Source organism: Equus przewalskii, chromosome 26 (genome assembly GCF_037783145.1).
Source record: "Equus przewalskii isolate Varuska chromosome 26, EquPr2, whole genome shotgun sequence".
Lineage (NCBI taxonomy): Eukaryota > Metazoa > Chordata > Mammalia > Perissodactyla > Equidae > Equus > Equus przewalskii.
This window is the reverse complement of record NC_091856.1, coordinates 12,906,373-12,923,754: the sequence shown is the minus strand read 5'-3', so window position 1 is coordinate 12,923,754 and position 17,382 is coordinate 12,906,373.

Sequence of the window (17,382 nt, the reverse complement as noted above, 5' to 3'; positions counted from 1 at the left end):
CAACTTGCCACCAGGCGGTCAGTTGATCCCTCGAAGAACGGTACCATATTGGAAATTCAGTAGTGGTCTCTCTGGCAGGTTGGATGTTCAGAGGTGATCGTAGCTACATCAGTCTAACTGAGAGTTCATGCCAAGAGACTATGCATAGTCTCCATCTCTGCCACATGGTCACTCTATTCACGTGCCCATCATGTTTCTACTCTTGCCTATTCTGAAGGACAATAGTCAGATCCCTTTAAAACATAAATCAGATCAGTTCACTCATGCTGAAACCCTGTAATGGCTCCCCACTTCAATCAGTAAACTCCCAAGTCTTTACAATACCTCCCCCCTTTCTCCTCCTCATCAGCTACACATTTCCCAAGTTCACTCTGCTCCAGCCACACTGGCCTGCTTGCTGTCCCTTGAACTGGCCAGGTCCGCTCCCACCTCCGTCATTTGTTCTCTCTCCCTGCAACACTCTTCTGTAGATAGCTGACCTCTCCTTCACCTCCTCCAACGTTTGCTCAAATCTCACCTTCTCAATGAAACCTACCCTGACCCCTTGATCACCCTATCAGTATGACACAATGCCCTACACTTCCCAGTCCAACATTGCCGATTCCCCTTACCCTGCTTTCCTTTCTCCCCCCTCATTGAACTTACTATCTTCTGCGACACTACATGATTTATTTATTTATTATGTCTTCTTGTTGAGTGTCTGTCTCTCCTGCTGGAAGACAGGGATCTTTATCTGTTTTGCTCCTTCACATTCTTTAAGCACCAGGAAGAGTGCCTGGAACAGAGAAAAGAACTCATTTAATAATGAAAGGAAAACTGAGCCACCCATCAAAAAAAGCAAATTAAAACAAGGCTATATTATGTGTTAACATTAACAGTTAAGACTTAACCTCCAATAACATCCAAAGTGCATGGGAATGGTGTTTTTATAGTTTGCTGTTGAGCTTACAATTGGTTACAACCTTTTGGAAAGCCGTTTAGCCATATAGGTGGTTCTTAACTTCCAGAATTTCAACTCTTATACACACTACATGAATACCCCTAAAACTACTTTTCTTGGCTCAGCTCTCTATGATTTGAAAAGCTGATTTTATGGTGCAGTCAGCCAGCCACTGGGGCAAAGGCCTGGCATTCACATGTCTTATGTTTAAACAGTATCATTTACGCAACCCAACATTTCTTTTTCTCATTTGAATTGATTTTTCTCATTAGTTTTGCAAGAGAGAGTAGAAAGATTGTTAGCAATAAATTGTGAAATAGATCTTTTGCTAAAGTTCAATATGTTTAAACAGTTCTTGTTTTTTCTTTTTTCCCAGCTCAATGTTCTTTTTCTCATTCAACAGATCTTTTCGTTCTCAGCTAAAGCTGATTTTAATACATGATTTGTTTGAAGTCTACCTGCCTTGTCTTTAGAGTTAAAAATCATAGCTGGATTTTTGTTGAAATCATGTTTATTCGTTAATTAATTTATTATTGTTTATTCTCCCATGTTTATTGGGAATTGATTATATGCCCACACGCCCTACCTGTGTCGGATAAGTCTGACTCTCTGCCCTCAGGAGGTTGCTAGGAGGAATAAACAAGTACAAAATCTGTGTTTGGTGCTGGGGTGGAGGCAGGTTCCAGGAAGGCAGTGGGCTTGATTGGCCCTGGGTGGGGTGGGAGATGGACCCGGGGACTCAGCATCTTTCAGCTCTCTCTCTCTCTCTCTTTCACAGCTGGTTATCTAATCTTTGTATTGGCCAATGTTCTGAAAATTGTATTCAAATTAAAATATTATCTTGTCCTAAAGGAAATTATGAATAAATTAATACAATTCTGTGGGCTTCTCTGAAGAAACTTTAATGATGGGGATACATTCTGAGAAATGCATCATTAAGCAATTTCACTGTTGTGCAAACATCGTAGAGTGTACTGAAGGGCAACAAAATTTGCCACCTCAGAATGTGCCTCTTTAACATGAGAATTATTTTAGGTTGATTATCTTATTTTATTATTTTTTTTGAGGAAGATTAACCCTGAGCTAACATCTGCCGCCAATCTTCCTCTTTTTTGCTAAGGAAGACTGGCCCTGAGCTAACATCCGTGCCCATCTTCCTGCTCTTTATACGTGGGACGCCTGCCACAGCATGGCTTGCCAGGTGGTGCCATGTCCGCACCTGGGATCTGAACCGGTGAACCCTGGACCACCGAAGCGGAACGTGCGAACTTAACCTCTGCGCCACCGGGCGGCCTCAGGTTGATTATTTTTAAGAATCAGAGTCAGAAAGTTTTTCTTGTTACCTCCCCCTTGACTCCCTAAAAGAATTCAGATAAAAAACCTGTCTCAGGAAGCGAGCTATCACCTTGGCATCACATGAACTGGGTGATAGACAGCGAGGAACCTAGAAAAGCCTGTTTGTTGGGCTCCCCTCTGTGTTCTTCTCTTTCTGTGTGGCCAAACGTTTGCTCCTCTTCACTACCTGTGAGTTGCCTTCGTTCCCGTTGGAGTCCCTGACTCTCCCCACCCCCAACATTTTCTTTCGTCTTTAGCTGAGGGTGGTATTTAAGGGGAGGGATTTGGCCATTTTGGCAAATTACTAGGTTTTCCTGGGTTTCTTCCATGTGTACATGTTATTAAACTTTTGTTTGTTTTTCTCCTGTTAGTCTGTCTCATGTCAATTTGATTGTTAGACCAGCCAGAAGAACTTAGAAGGGTAGAGGAGAAGTTCTTTTTCCCTACAGTACTTATACAAACCTAGACGGCATTGCCTACTATACACCTAGGCTATATGGTACTAATCTTATGGGACTGCCATCATATATGCGGTCTGTTGCTGACCAAAACATTGTTATGTGGTGCATGACTATATTTAGAGAATTAAGAAGAATTCTTTTTTAACTTTAAATGGCAAGCATGGGTTTCTTTTTCACAGACTCGTGTTTATGATTTGTGGTTTTACAGTACAAGCATGCTTGTGTTTTGCAGAGCTGTAATAGTATAAGTTAAGGAGAGCCCCAGGACCCAAAGTGTTTGAAGTTTAGATAGCAGTTGGCTCACTGATCCATCTTTTCTTGCATATTCATTGTTGAGTGAAATTGGTTTTGTAGTTTCTAGCTCCCATTGGTATTCCCAGTCTGTCTCATTCCTTCTTGGGTTTCCTCACTGCCAGTTCCCAATTGTTATAAAGTAGATGTAGCTCACATTGTAGTTTAGTTGAAATAAAATAAAACCAAAAAACACAACAGGGCTAGAGTGGGGCGTGCTCCTAAACATAGCAAAAACTGTACTTCTTAGCTTTCGTGACAAAACCAGTGGCTCTGAGAAAGTTAGGAATGAAGAAGACCCTGCTGCTCAGGGAAATGATATGGTTGTATTGTATTATGTGACATTTAAAAAAGTCATTATATTCAACTACAGATCTTCCTGGACTTATGATGGGGTTACATCCTGGTAAACCCATCACAGGTTGAAAACATAAGTCAAAAATGCATTTAATACACCTAACCTACCAAACATCATAGCTTAGCCGTGCCTACCGTAAACGTGCTCAGGGCACTGACAGCCTACTGTTGGGCAAAGTCATCTAACACAAAGCCCACTTGATAATAAAGTGATTAACATCTCATGTAACTTATGGAATACTGTACTGAGTGAAAACCAGAATGGTTGGATGCGCAGAGAATGGTTGTAAGTGTATTGGTTGTTTACCCTCGTGCTCGTGTGGCTGTCTGGGTGCTGGGCTCATGGCCGCTGCCCAGCATCACGAGAGAGGGTCGTACTGCATATCTAGCCCAGGAAAACATGAAAATTCAAAGTTCAAAGTATGGTTTCTACTGAATGTGTATCCCTTTCCCACCATCATAGAGTTGAAAAATCGTAAATCGAACCACTGTAAGTCTCCAGGACCAAATGTAGTTGTGAAAAATGGTTATACGCCACTTAAAAGGATATTGCCTCTTGTGTTGGTATAAGGATAGATAGAATAGAGTGAAAAATGACAGTCTGTAAGAGACTGTAGTGTATATCCATTTAATTTAGGATTTGATGGCACAAAAAAACATTATTTAATAATCTTTAATAGAGAAAAGTGTTAGTGGTGAAATAATTGGCTAGCTGTTTAGTTGTGGGTTGAATTGTGTCCTGCAAAAGATATGTTTAAATCCTAAACCCCGGTATCTGTGAATGTGACCTTATTGGAATATAGTCTTGGTACATAGAATCAAGTTAAGATGAGGTCACACTGGATTAGAGTGGACCCGCATCCAGTGACTGGGAAATTTGGACACAGACCCAGGCACAGGGAAGAATGCCATGTGACGATGGATCAGAGATTGGAGGAATGCTGCCACAACCCAAGGTACACCAAGAATTGTTAGCAACCACCGGAAGATAGGAAGAGACAAGGAAGGGTCCTCCCCTAGAAGCTTCTGAGAGAACATAGCCCTGCCAATACCTTAATTTCAGATTTTTAGCCTCTGGAATTGTGAGACAATAAATTTCTGTTGTTTGAGGCCACCCAGTTTGTGGTAATTTGTTACAGCAGCCCCAGGAAATTAATACAAAAACTTCTATGTACACCAATGTACATTCCAGATGGGTTGATTCGTAAGTATAAAAAGTCAGGCTACAGAAACAGAAGAAATAAGAAACAAATATTTGTCAAATTTCTGGTTGGCAGGAAATATCCAAGCTTAACTTATAATGGAGTTGACTACATACAGATTTCATTATCTCATCATGTAATAACAATGTAAACAGAATAAGAAGCATGCAACAAAATGGAAAATATTTTCAACATGTGACAAATTTAGTATCCTTAATATATAAATTACTCATGCAAGTTGAAAAGGAAAGCATTACGATCCAATTAGGCAAAAGCACAAAAGTTTTATACAGAAAATTCATGGAAAAGGTACAATTAGCCAATAAATAATAATGTGAGCCAGTGTTTATATAGTGCTTATTATGTGCCCAGGTCCTTTTCTAAATGCCTAATGCATTAACTTTTAACACTCACATGAATTATGAGATGACTCTGGTCAAGGTACTTACTCTTTCTGTGCCTCAGTTTTCCTCCACTGTGCACGTGTCTGAGGATTTCTCCATGAAAGATGCAAAGAAGTGAGACTGCTGGGTCATAGAGAATGTGTATTTTAAATTTAATAGGTCCTACCAAAATGCTATCCAAATTGCTGCATCAATGTACGTTCCTATCAACGCTGTTTGAGAGTACCAGTTTCCCCTGACCCCCGCCCAACACTTAATGTGTTGTGTAATTTTCCTTTTTGCTAATCTGATGGGCAAATCACTCTTGCCTCTCAAGAGTTCAAATCCTATTCATCCTTAAGAGTACATTTAATTTCCATGTTCTCTTTTTTTTTTTCTTAGAATTTTTTTTTTCCTTTTTATCCGCAAAACCCCCCGGTACATAGTTGTATATATATTTTTTCAGTTGTGGGCCCTGCCAGTTGTGGCATGTGGGATGTCGCCTCAGCCTGACTTGATGAGCAGTGCCATGTCCACGCCCAGGATTCAAACCAGCGAAACCCTGGGCTGCCGAAGCAGAGTGCAAGAACTTAACCCAATTTCCGGGGTTAACCCAATCGGGGGCCCCAATTTCCACGTTCTCTTTGAAGATTTCCTTCAACTGCTCAGTGAATCATTTTTCCTTCCTCTCAATTCCTTCAACATTTTTCTACTCATTCAACAAATATTTATTGAGCATTTACTATGTGTTGTAGTCCCTGCAGATAAAGCAATGAATAAATTTGGCAAAAATTTCTACCTTTATGGAGCTTACATTCTAAGGGAGAAAGCAGACAATAAAAAAATAAAGTTAAATTTATGGAATATTACATAGCAATAAGAACAAATGAAGCGAGTTTGGGGAGTTAAGAAGTATCAGGATGGAAACAGGATTGAAATTTTGGATACAATATCTGAGGAAAATCCTAGAGAAAGGTTATTTGTGTGTTTTTTGTAGCATTCACCACTCTTTATTCTATGTGTTTATTTTATTTTTTATTATGGTAAAATATACATAACCTAAAATTTACCATTTTCACCCTTTTTTTTTTTTTGGCTTGAGGAAGATTAGCCCTGAGCTAACATCTGTGTGAATCTTCCTCTGTTTTGTGTGTGGGTTGCCACCACAGCATGGCTCACGAGTGAAGTAGGTCCACGCCTGGGTTCTGAACATGTGAAACCAGGCTGCGGAAGTATAGCATGCTGAACTTAACTGCTATGCCACAGGGCTGGCCCCCCATTTTAACCATTTTTAGATGTACAGTTCAGTGACATGTAACACATTCACATTGTTGTGCAACTATCCATCACCAGAATGTTTTCATCATCCAAAACTGAAACTCTGTCCCTATTAAACAATTACTCCTTCCCTTCCCCCCAGGTACTGGCAACCACCTTTCTACTTTCTGTCTCTGAATTTTTTTTTTTTTTGAGGAAGATTAGCCCTGAGCTAACTGCTGCCAATCCTCCTCTTTTTGCTGAGGAAGACTGGCCCTGAGCTAACATCTGTGCCTGTCTTCCTCTACTTATATGTGGGACGCCCATCACACTATGGCTTAGCTAGGCGGTGCCGTGTCGGCACCCAGGATCCAAACCGGCAAACCCTGGGTCGCTGAAACAGAACTTGTGAACCTAACCGCTGCATCACCAGGCCAGCCCCACTGTCTCTGAATTTAACTACTCTAGGTACCTCATATAAACGGAATCATACAATATTTGTCCTTTTGTGTCTGGTTTATTTCACTTAGCATAGTTTCTTCAAGATTCATCCGTGTTGTAGCACATATCAGAATTTCCTGCCTTTTTAAGGTTGAGCAATATTCCATTATATGTATATACCATATTTTGTTTATCCATTCATCTGCCAATGGACATTTGGGCAGTTTCCACCTTTTGGCTATTTTGAATAATGCTGCTGTGACCATGGATGCATCTGTTCAGATTTCTGCTTTGAATAGTTTTGGGTATATAACCAGAAGTGGAATTGCTGGATCAAATGGCAATTTCATGTTTAATTTTTTGAAGAACTGCCATACTGTTTTCCATAGTGCCTATTTTACCTACCAGTAATTCCTACCAGTAATGCACAAAGGTTGCAATTTCACCACATCCTCACTGACACTGGTTTCTTTCTGTTGTTGTTTTCTTTTGGTAATAGTCATCCTAATGGGTATGAAGTGGTATCACATTGTGGTTTTGATTTACACTTCCTTAATGATTAGTGATGCTGAGTATCTTTTCATGTGCTTTTTGACCATTTGTGTATCTTCTTTGGAGAAGTGTCTATTCAAGTCCTGTGCTCATTTTTGAATTGGGTTGTATTGTTGTGGTTATGGTTTTTGAGTTCTAGGAGTTCTTTTTAAATTCTGAATGTTAATCCCATATCAGATATGTGATCTTCAAATATTTTCTCCTATTCTGTGAGTTGCCTGTTTATTGTATTAATGGTCTGTCTTAGTCCACTTGGGCTACTATAACAAAATACCATAAATTGGATAGTCTGTATACAGCAGAAGTTTACTTCTCACAGTTCTGGAGTCTGGGAAGTCCAAGATCAAGGCACCAGCAGATTCAGTGTCTGGTGAAGGCCCACTTCCTGGTTCAAAATGGCAGTCTTCTCCCTGTGTCCACACATGGCAGAAGGGATGAGGGATTTCTCTGGAGTTCTTTTTATAAGGGTACTGATCCCTAATACCGTCACCTTGGGGGTTAGGATTTCAACATATGGATTTTGAGGAGACAAACATTCAGACCACAGCAGTGTCCTTTAGTGCACAAAAATTCTTTAATTTTCATGAAGTCCAATTTATCTACTTTTTCTTTTGTAGTTTGTGCTTTTGGTGTCATATCCAAGAAATTATTGTCAAATCCAATGTCATGAAGCTATGATTTTCTCTAATAGTTTTGTATCTCATGTTTAGGTCTTTGATCCATTTTGGGTAAATTTTGTATACAGTGTTAGGGAAAGGTCCAATTTCCTTTTTTTGCATGTAGCTACTAGATGTTCATTTTTTTTTTTTTTTAAAGATTGGCTCCTGAGCTAACAACTGTTACCAATCTTCTTCTTCTTCTTCTTCTTCTTCTTCTTTTTATTCTTCTCCCCAAAGCCCCCCAGTACATAGTTGTATATTTTAGTTGTGAGTCCTTCTAGTTGTGGCATGTGGGATGCTGCCTCCATGTGGCCTGATGAGTGGTGCCATGTCTATGCCCAGGATCCGAACTGGTGAAACCCTGGAGCTGCCAAAGAGGAGCATGCAAACTTAAACACTCGGCCATGGGGCCAGCCCCATAGATGTTCATTTTTATTACATTTGATAATTTTCCATATTGCAAGACCCCTTAAGGACAGCACTGTGTCTTATAATCCTTTATATCCCTTATAGTACCATGCATTTAACAAGAGCTCAATGTATTTTGAAAAAATAGATGCTTGTGGGGCTGGCCCCGTGGCCGAGTGGTTAAGTTCACTCGCTCCGCTGCAGGCGGCCCAGTGCTTCGTTAGTTCGAATCCTGGGCGCGGACATGGCACTGCTCATCAGACCACGCTGAGGCAGCGTCCCACATGCCACAACTAGAAGAACCCACAACAAAGAATACACAACTATGTACCGGGGGGCTTTGGGGAGAAAAAGGAAAAAATAAAATCTTAAAAAAAAAAAAAAATAGATGCTTGTGGTTACTGACTATTGAATTGAATTGAACATATTAGTCTGTCAGCACCTTAATTGTAGGACCCAGCACATAATAGGCATTTTAAAAATGTTTATTGAATTGAGGAATCGAATATATTCTTATTCTGAGGGATTTCATTGTCAAAGAAAAAATTATTTTTTCAATTAAGTTGATGTTGATAGGATCAGACAATGAAGAGATCATTGTAAATATTACGCAATACATATATGTAAAAAGAGAATGACATAAATACCCAAAAATAATTCACAGAGCTATTTTCAAAACAAGTACTCAACTTTTTCTTGGAAGATGGTGAATTCAAACTAGGAATTCACCATTTGTCTCTCCTTGAAATCTTCTTAAAATAATCCAGTTAAAAAAAGAGCCATAAGAGCTCTGGAAAACTGAAAAGGGTGATGTAATAGTTACACAAAAATGTTGCCAGTGAGCCAGACCTGTTGGTACTCATGTCCTTGTGTAACCAGCTCCCATATAGTAGCTGGACTTTAACCAACAGAATACAGTGAGCGTGATGATGTACCATTTTGTATCTAAGCCTTTAAAAGTTCAGGCAGCTTCCTGTTTTACACTTGTAGGGGAGGAAAATACTTTTTTCTTCTATCTCTCTTGGGTTCATTGGCTAGAGCCCTGCAAATTAGATGGAATAAAGACAGATTAACAAGAGAAAAACAAAAGAATTTTAATAACACATGCGTTTATTTATGTATTTATTTTTGGTGAGGAAGATTGTTCCTGAGCTAACATCTGTGCCAATCTTCCTCCTTTTTGTATATGGGACACTGCCGCAGCATAGCTTGAAGAGCAGTGTGTAGGCCCATGCCCGGTATCTGAACCCGAGAACCCTGGGCTGCTGCAGCGGAGTGCACAAACTTAAGCACTGTGCCACTGGCCCGCCCCAAGAATTTTATTAACACATGCAATTTGCATATATATGGGAGAACTCAATGATGAGTATCTCAAAGAGGTGGTTAGAACTTGAGCTTATATGGCATCTTAGCAAAGAATAGTAAATTTGTGGAGAAGTGACAAGACAAAGGAAAAGGGTTTTAGGCTTCCACTGGTGGCAAACTATGGGAAGGTAAATATATGGTGGAAACTAGTGGAGTAAGGTGTGTTTGCGCAGGTCCATCTCAGTGTTGACTCTGTCTTTTTCATGGCCATAAAACTTCCCTGGAAGAGGGGAGTTATGGCAGTCCTCATTGCTCAGACGTTTCTGCTTTTGATCAGATAAGGGAAGCTCCGGGTAGGCTTCTTTCTGCATCTGTCCATTCTCATTTGCCTCCAGGTCAAAATAATCCTTACGCCAAAGTGGCGTATTTTGGGGTGGCATATTCTGGTCCCCTACGCATTCTTGGAAGCTGGCAACCATGTGTAAAGTCCAATTACCATGCTGTAGAGAGAGGCCACTTAGAAAGACCCTATAGGATGAGCTGCCCCTGAGGATGGGAAGAATGGCCATCTGCAGAAGCACCAAGGCATCAGATGTGTGAGAGAAGTCATCTTGGATGTCCCTGTGCAGCAGAGCTGTCTGACTGTAACTGTGTGAGAGATCTAAAGAGAGACCGGAGGAAGAACCACTCAGCTGAACCCAGTCAACATGTAGCATCATGAGAGGTCATAAGAAATTGCTGTTTTAAGCCATGAAGTTTTTGGGATACGCAGCTCTTGTTCTGGAAGCTATAAAGCATCTGGAAATGGATTGGTAGGACCAAAAAACACCCAGGTGGATTTTCCTGTATGAGCTCAAGGAAGAAAATTCCGAGCTCAGAGCAGAGGCGCTGCTATCAGGAGCCAGCCCTGAGACGCAAAGAGTTGGGTAGGGCTGTGAACAGAAGGACCTCAGGCCTGGCACACCTCCCTTTGCTCGGTGTGCCGGCTAAGTGAGGGGCTTGCCACAGGCAGCTCTTAAATTGGGCGGAAAGGAGTTTGGTGGCAGCAGTGCCCTTTCAGGCTGCTGTGGTAAACTGAGCATGTCATGATAATTCAGCATGTCACCTCCACAGTAACTTCCTACAGTGTCCTTAGTATCCCAAGGACAGAGGCTGGAATGCTGAGCGGGATTTTTTTAAGGGTGGGGGAGGGGCACATCAAAGCAAAGAATTTGGAGAACTCCATTTATCTTACTTGAGGGATTTTCCTAACTGCCTTTAGGGAGGTGAATAGCTGAAAATATTCAAAGAGCAAAGGTCAAGCCTTACTGAGCTTGATCTCATCAAATGAGGCAAGATGTGAAGACAAACCAGACACACCAGGAGAGATGTTTAGCCAGTGCAGTCCTGACCGCTCTCACTTATATGCCACTTACCACGAGCCGAAGGCCACTGCTCCAGTTCACTCACAACCTTACAGAAACTGGCAAAGAGAAATGGCAACAGTCTGATCCCAGAGTTTTCACTGTTAACCACTAGACCATAAAAACAGAATGTGATCCAAGTGAGCATTTTAAATCAGTGGGAAAAGAATGGTTGTTTCCATGACAGTAAGCTGCTCCTGCAGAAATTAAGTCAATTATAAGAGGGGGCTGGTGCTCCAGCTAACATTCTTCATGATAAAGATAAAGAAGAATTAAAATGAAAACAAAAATAAACCATGTGTTACATTAATATCTCTAACTAATAGAGCACACTTATAAATCAATAAGGACAAGTTAAATAGTCTAATAGAAAACTTGCCAAATGATATGGACATGCGATAAATAAATGAAAAACACAAGTGGTCAATATCACACATTTGAAAAAACACTCCACTTCGCTAGTATTTAACTCAACACAAGTGAGAAGAACATGAGATTTTAGTTATCGTGTATGGCACTTCCCAAACAGAGCAAAAATTTGAGGTGACATACCTTATTAAATATTTAAACTTAATAACTTGGAAGATGTCAAACAAGGTGATACTGGAACTAAAATAGACAAATGAATCAAGGGAACAGATTTAAATGCTTCACAACAGACCCTTCCATGTGAAAAAAAAACTGTATGATGAAAGTGATAACCCAAGTAAGTAAAGAAAAGGAAGATGACTCATTTAAATTGTATTGGAGTCATTAATAAATTAAATGGAAAAAAAAGTTAGATTTATACCTCACGCCATAGGCTAAAATATATTCCAAGTGGATGAATGGATTATATGTGAAAAATGAAGCCTTTTAACAATTAGCAAAAGTGGAGGTGAATATTTACCTTATCTCAGAATGGGGAAAGGGCTTCCAAGCACAAAAATAGTGGAATAAAATGCAGAGGAATAGATGGACTTAACAGCATCAAAGTCAATAATGCGTCTATTGGAAAAAACATAAATGAAATAAAAAAGGAAATTATAAACTGGGAAAAAGTGTTGCAATAGTCTTTCATGTATAATGAGACAAAACCCTTTATTATTATTTTATTAATCCACTCAAACATCAAAGAAATATATTTTGATTAATTGAATTGGCCAGGACCTTTTTTTTTAATAGAATGGCAGTGCTCAGTGTTAGCAAAGGTGCAGAGATGGACATTTTCCTACACTCCTTGTAGACATATAAATTGCAATATTCCTGGAAAGTTATATGGCAATGTGAAAAGGTCTTTAAGATTTTCATGATTTTTGAGATACCAACTCTACTTCTTGGTATTAGTCCTAATGACATATTCAGAAATATGAACTCCTTTTTGTAAGCAAGATGTATGTATCGCCATTAATTATAATAGTGACAATTGGAAGGTGGAAATAGCCCAACTGTTAAATTCTAGAAGAGTGGTTCAACAAATTACATTGTATACATTTGATAGAATTGCCTACTCACCATAAGTCATGATTTTGAAGCATATTTACTGACACAATAAAATGCCACTCATTCATTTATTCATTCATTCTGCAAATATGTATTGAATAACTAACATGTGTCAGGCACTGTTATAGGTGCTGGGTTTTCATGGTGAACAGAACTTTCTCCTGGAACAACTGCTCTCCTGGAACATTCAGGAAAGGACAGAGAATAAATAAGCAAACAAATATGTCAGGTGGTGATTCATGCTAAGAAGGAAAATAAAATCAGATCAGAGGAGAGTTAATACTGTTAAAATGTGATACGATGATACAATGTTAGAAGATGTTTATATAGTATAATCCCAGGTTTTGTAAAGAAATAGCCATCTTTACCACCACCACCATAAATACATGTACCTAAAGACAGAATAATGACTTGAAGAAAAAAAAAAATCAGAATGCTCACAGTGGATAGCCCAAGGTAGTAGAATAATTGGTGTTTTTCTTTTATATGTTCCCATTTTTGTTTCTTTTCTTTCTTTCTTTCTTTTTTTTTTGAGGAAGATTAGTCTTGAGCTAACATCAGCTGCCACTCCTCCTCCTTTTTGCTGAGGAAGACTGGCTCTGAGCTAACATCCATCTCCATCTTCCTCTATTTTATATGTGAGACACCTGCCACAGCATGGCTTGACAAGTGGTGCATAGGTGGGTTTCACGGAAGCAGAATGTGTGAACTTAACCGCTGTGCCAACAGGCCGGCCCTATATATGTTCCCATTTTTACAAAATGTCAATGTCAATAATAAACATTATTTAGAATTAGAAAAATAAGCCACAATGCAAATTATTTAAAAATTCATTGAGTTTAAAATGAAAATATATTAACACATGATTATTGTTAAGTTCAATTGCTTAAAAGAACAATATTTGTCAAAACCATAGAATGTACAACATGGAATAAACCCTAATTTATACTGTGGACTTTGAGGGATAATGATGTGTCAGAGCAGTTTCATTGATCATAACAAATGTACCACCGTGGTAGAGAATGTCCATATTGGGGGAGGTTGTGTGTGGGGGAGGAGAGGGGGTAAATGGGAACTCTCTGTACTTTTCACTCAACTTTGTTGTGAACCTAAAACTACTCTTAAAAAAAGTTTATTAATTAAAAAAAAAGGGAAAACATAGCCATAATGATGTCAAGCATAGGATTTCTTTAAAGAGGAAATTTTGGAAATACCCTTTATCTTGGTAATTTGGCACAAATCACGTTTCTGTCCCTCATGATCCTAGAAGCACAATTTTTCAGTATCACGTGGTAACACATCTATTTATAAGGGGCAAACCAATATTTGTCAAGCTCATCAGACTGAGGTACAAAACCAATGCCTATTTATTGTTTGGAATGAAAAAGAGCACTGTCACGTGGGCTGGAATACATGTGTGGATATAAGCAACATATTCTCTGTGAAGGCATGGAAAAGGTCTTTATTATCAGAAGGTTGCCTGGAGAGCCTGAAATTAGAGGAAGTAGGAGCTAGTTTCACGATTTGATCATCTCATGAAGTGTTTCTCAAAGTGTAGGTCCATGGACTACCTACATCAATCTCACCAAGGATGTTCATTAAAATGCAAATTTCTAGATGCTAACCTAGATTTACTGTATCGGAATCTCCAGGTATGGACCCAGAATCAGCATTTTTAACAAGCAGTCAAGGTGATACTTATGTGCATGGAAGTTTGAGAACCACTGGTACTTGGTTCCAATGGAACCAGGCTAAAAGGTGGTGGTGCTCCTTCTCTGCAGTGTGGAGGACTTTGCAATAGGAAATTAACAGCTTGAGGGTGTTGGTCAGACTTACTTTTGCCTAAATCTACTTGGAGAGCATGGCTAAGTTCAAACTCTGTGACTCTAGTTTTCTCTGATTCCTTGACTATTTATGTCAACTTCTTTTGATTACTGTCGAGTCATTCAAAATCATTCTTTCTTCTCTTTATATCACTGCCCAGATTTATTATATGCTTTTTGTGTATTTTTATAGAGGTGTAGTTACATACAGTGATAGTGACAGTTTGATGAGTTTTGACAAATGCATATATCCATGTAACCAACACTCCAGCTGAAAAACAGAGTATGCCATCCTCCTAGAAGTTCACTAGGGTCCCTTTCCATTCCATCCCTGCCCCCATCTATGCCGGCAACCACTATTATGATTTCTATCCCAGGGATCAGTTTTGATTATTCTTGAACTTGATAAAATACTGTATTGATTATGGGCTAACTTCATAATTGTTATAAAAGACATTGACACTCCTTTTTCCAAGTACTTTCAAGAGAAACCACTCTAGACAACTCCAGCACATTTCAATTTGTGTTGGTAAAGGTGGAATACCTTAAGTAAGTAAGCTTTCTTTGCCTAGAGGTATAAACAGGATCCTGCTGAGGACTTTCGAAACTGTCTGTAGCTAGTTAGCTAGTTTCAAGCCTTCAACTAGACATATCTAATTAAAAAACATCATAAAAGAGAGTATGCAGATGATTCAAATGGAATCAATTTTTCTCACCCAAAAGAATGATATACCCCCAAGATCCTGAAAGAATTTGAAGATCAACTTCCTGAAATGGTATTGATAAGACTTAGGAAGAAGAAACAAAGTTTGGAGATGGGCAGACTGTAGACCACCAAGTTTGATCCCAGATTAGATTCTGAAAGGGATCAGTAATATCTTCCTCAAAGTTGGATTGCAACATACTCTTATCCTTTTGTCTTTTCAGCCCCGCAATCACAGTCCTTGTCAGAGCCTAAAGGAATCTGACATCATTGAGAGATAATACATTCTTTCTACCATCCGTTATCATAATTCCCTTGGCCCGTTACACTTCTTCTGGTCCTTACCATTTCTGCATGCTTTGATTCTTGCAGGATTTTAACATTCCTGCTGCTATTTGTGTGGTTTTATGCCACTCTTAATAGAATTATCTTTTGTCTCCATCTTTTTGAATGTTAATTCTATATCCTGGCTTAAAGAGCTCTGTGCCATCACTCTGATTTCTTTAAGAATCGCCCCTCTTCTTTTCTCTTCATTGGAATTCCCCAAAGTCAGGCTTCTGAGCCCTTCCTGCTACTGTCTTCTTTTGGAAACTTGCAGAATTATGCCTATTTTTTCTTAAATTTTTTTGAAGTTTAGCTTCCTAAAGTCCTCTGTATGCGTTTTGCTCAGCTCAACCTTGCCCTTCCTTGAAGATGGCTCAGTCACATTCTTCCAGGTTGCTATCCCTTCCACTCCAACTAATGGCTTCTTCCCATTGGTTGGAATCAGCCAGAGCACAGTTATTTTCATTCCTTCCTCTACCTTCTAAGACATGAAATTGTTAGGAAGGCAAGTGAAGAACTCTGCTTTTATCTGAATGAAGTATCCAGAATGTTATCCCCATCGTGTGTGCTCTGCCAATTTTGTGGCTTTCCTCCACGTGGCTCAGCTCTGCTTCCATAAAAACATCACTTCTGTTCCTCTCTCCTTTCATCTTCATCCAAGTGTTCAGGGATTCCTCTGAATCTATTGTTATCACAGCCTACAGTGCTGTTCCATCTCCACCCAACAGTCTTTCGTGCACAGCACACCCTTCTATCATTGTTCCCATGGATCCGTTCCATCCTGCCAACTCTCTGCTATCTCTGAGGTCTTGTTTGTCACCCTGTGCCATAATCTCAAGGTTACTATTTGCTCATGTGCTGTGCATGATATCTGGACATCTGCTGCCTACATTTTGTTTCTGATGTCCTTCCCAATTGTTTTCTCATGGAATTACTCGGCACCTCCCTCACTGTTGAAATTCTTCCCAGGCCTTCCTTCATGTCATCCATGGAAACCCATTTCAGTTTTATCTAGGTGTTTTTTTCTCCTTCCCATCTGTTTTCCATTTACAGCCCTTTAGGCCAGATGAGTTGGTCTCTGACGAAACACATTCTTTTCAGTCTTTGAAAAATGCTCTCTGTTCTTAGTCAAATATCCGTCATTTCTGCATTTGAAGCCTTGGCTCTGAAATAAACATTTCTGAGTGTGTGCCTAGTCATTCATTTTTTTCATGTCATATTTTTGTTCTCAACATTTGTGCCCCTAAGTCTTTTATTTTATGTCTCAGATTTCACAGCCTCTCGAGATGCTTCCATTCTCTATTTTGATGGTTTTTCATTTCCCTGTAACTTGGCAGTTGATAGGTTTGACCAGCCCCAGCAGGCTCTGCCATACACTAGATTCATACTCCATGAAGATAACACCCCTTCCCGCGTAACTTGATTGGGTCCGTTCACAGACATTACCATCTCCCTCACAATTGATTGGGTCCATTCACAGACATTACCATCTCCCTCACAATGATTGGGTCCATTCACAGACGTTACCATCTCCCTCACAACTGATTAGGTCCATTCACAGACTTTACCACATCCCTCAAAGGGGGGCCCCAAATCCCAGCACATGACTTTTCCTCCAGAGCTTTACCATTTCACGTGTCTTTCTCCTCTGTGGGAAAGGAATATGAAAGGTCATGTAGTATAGTAGAAAGGAGACTTGCTCTGCAACTTATTTCTGGGTGGCTAAAGAGGACAAATAACTAAGTGAACTCTCCAAGCCTCAGCTTCTTTATCCTTCAAGTGGGGATATAATCCTGACCTTACACAGTTATTATGATGATTTAATAAGATACTATAAATGAAACCACTTTGTATGCTAAAAGTAACACAAACCTAGGTTTTAAGAATAGTCACTGGATTATTTAGTTTTCCTCCAGGCTGCAAAGCACGTGCAGCACGCATGAGAAGTTGCTCAACTTTTGCCCCAAGCCCATATTAAGTCATTTATTGAGGGCCTCCCACAAGCCAGATCCTCTGTAAGGAGAAACAAAGGCGTGGGTGCAAAACTTGGTGGAGT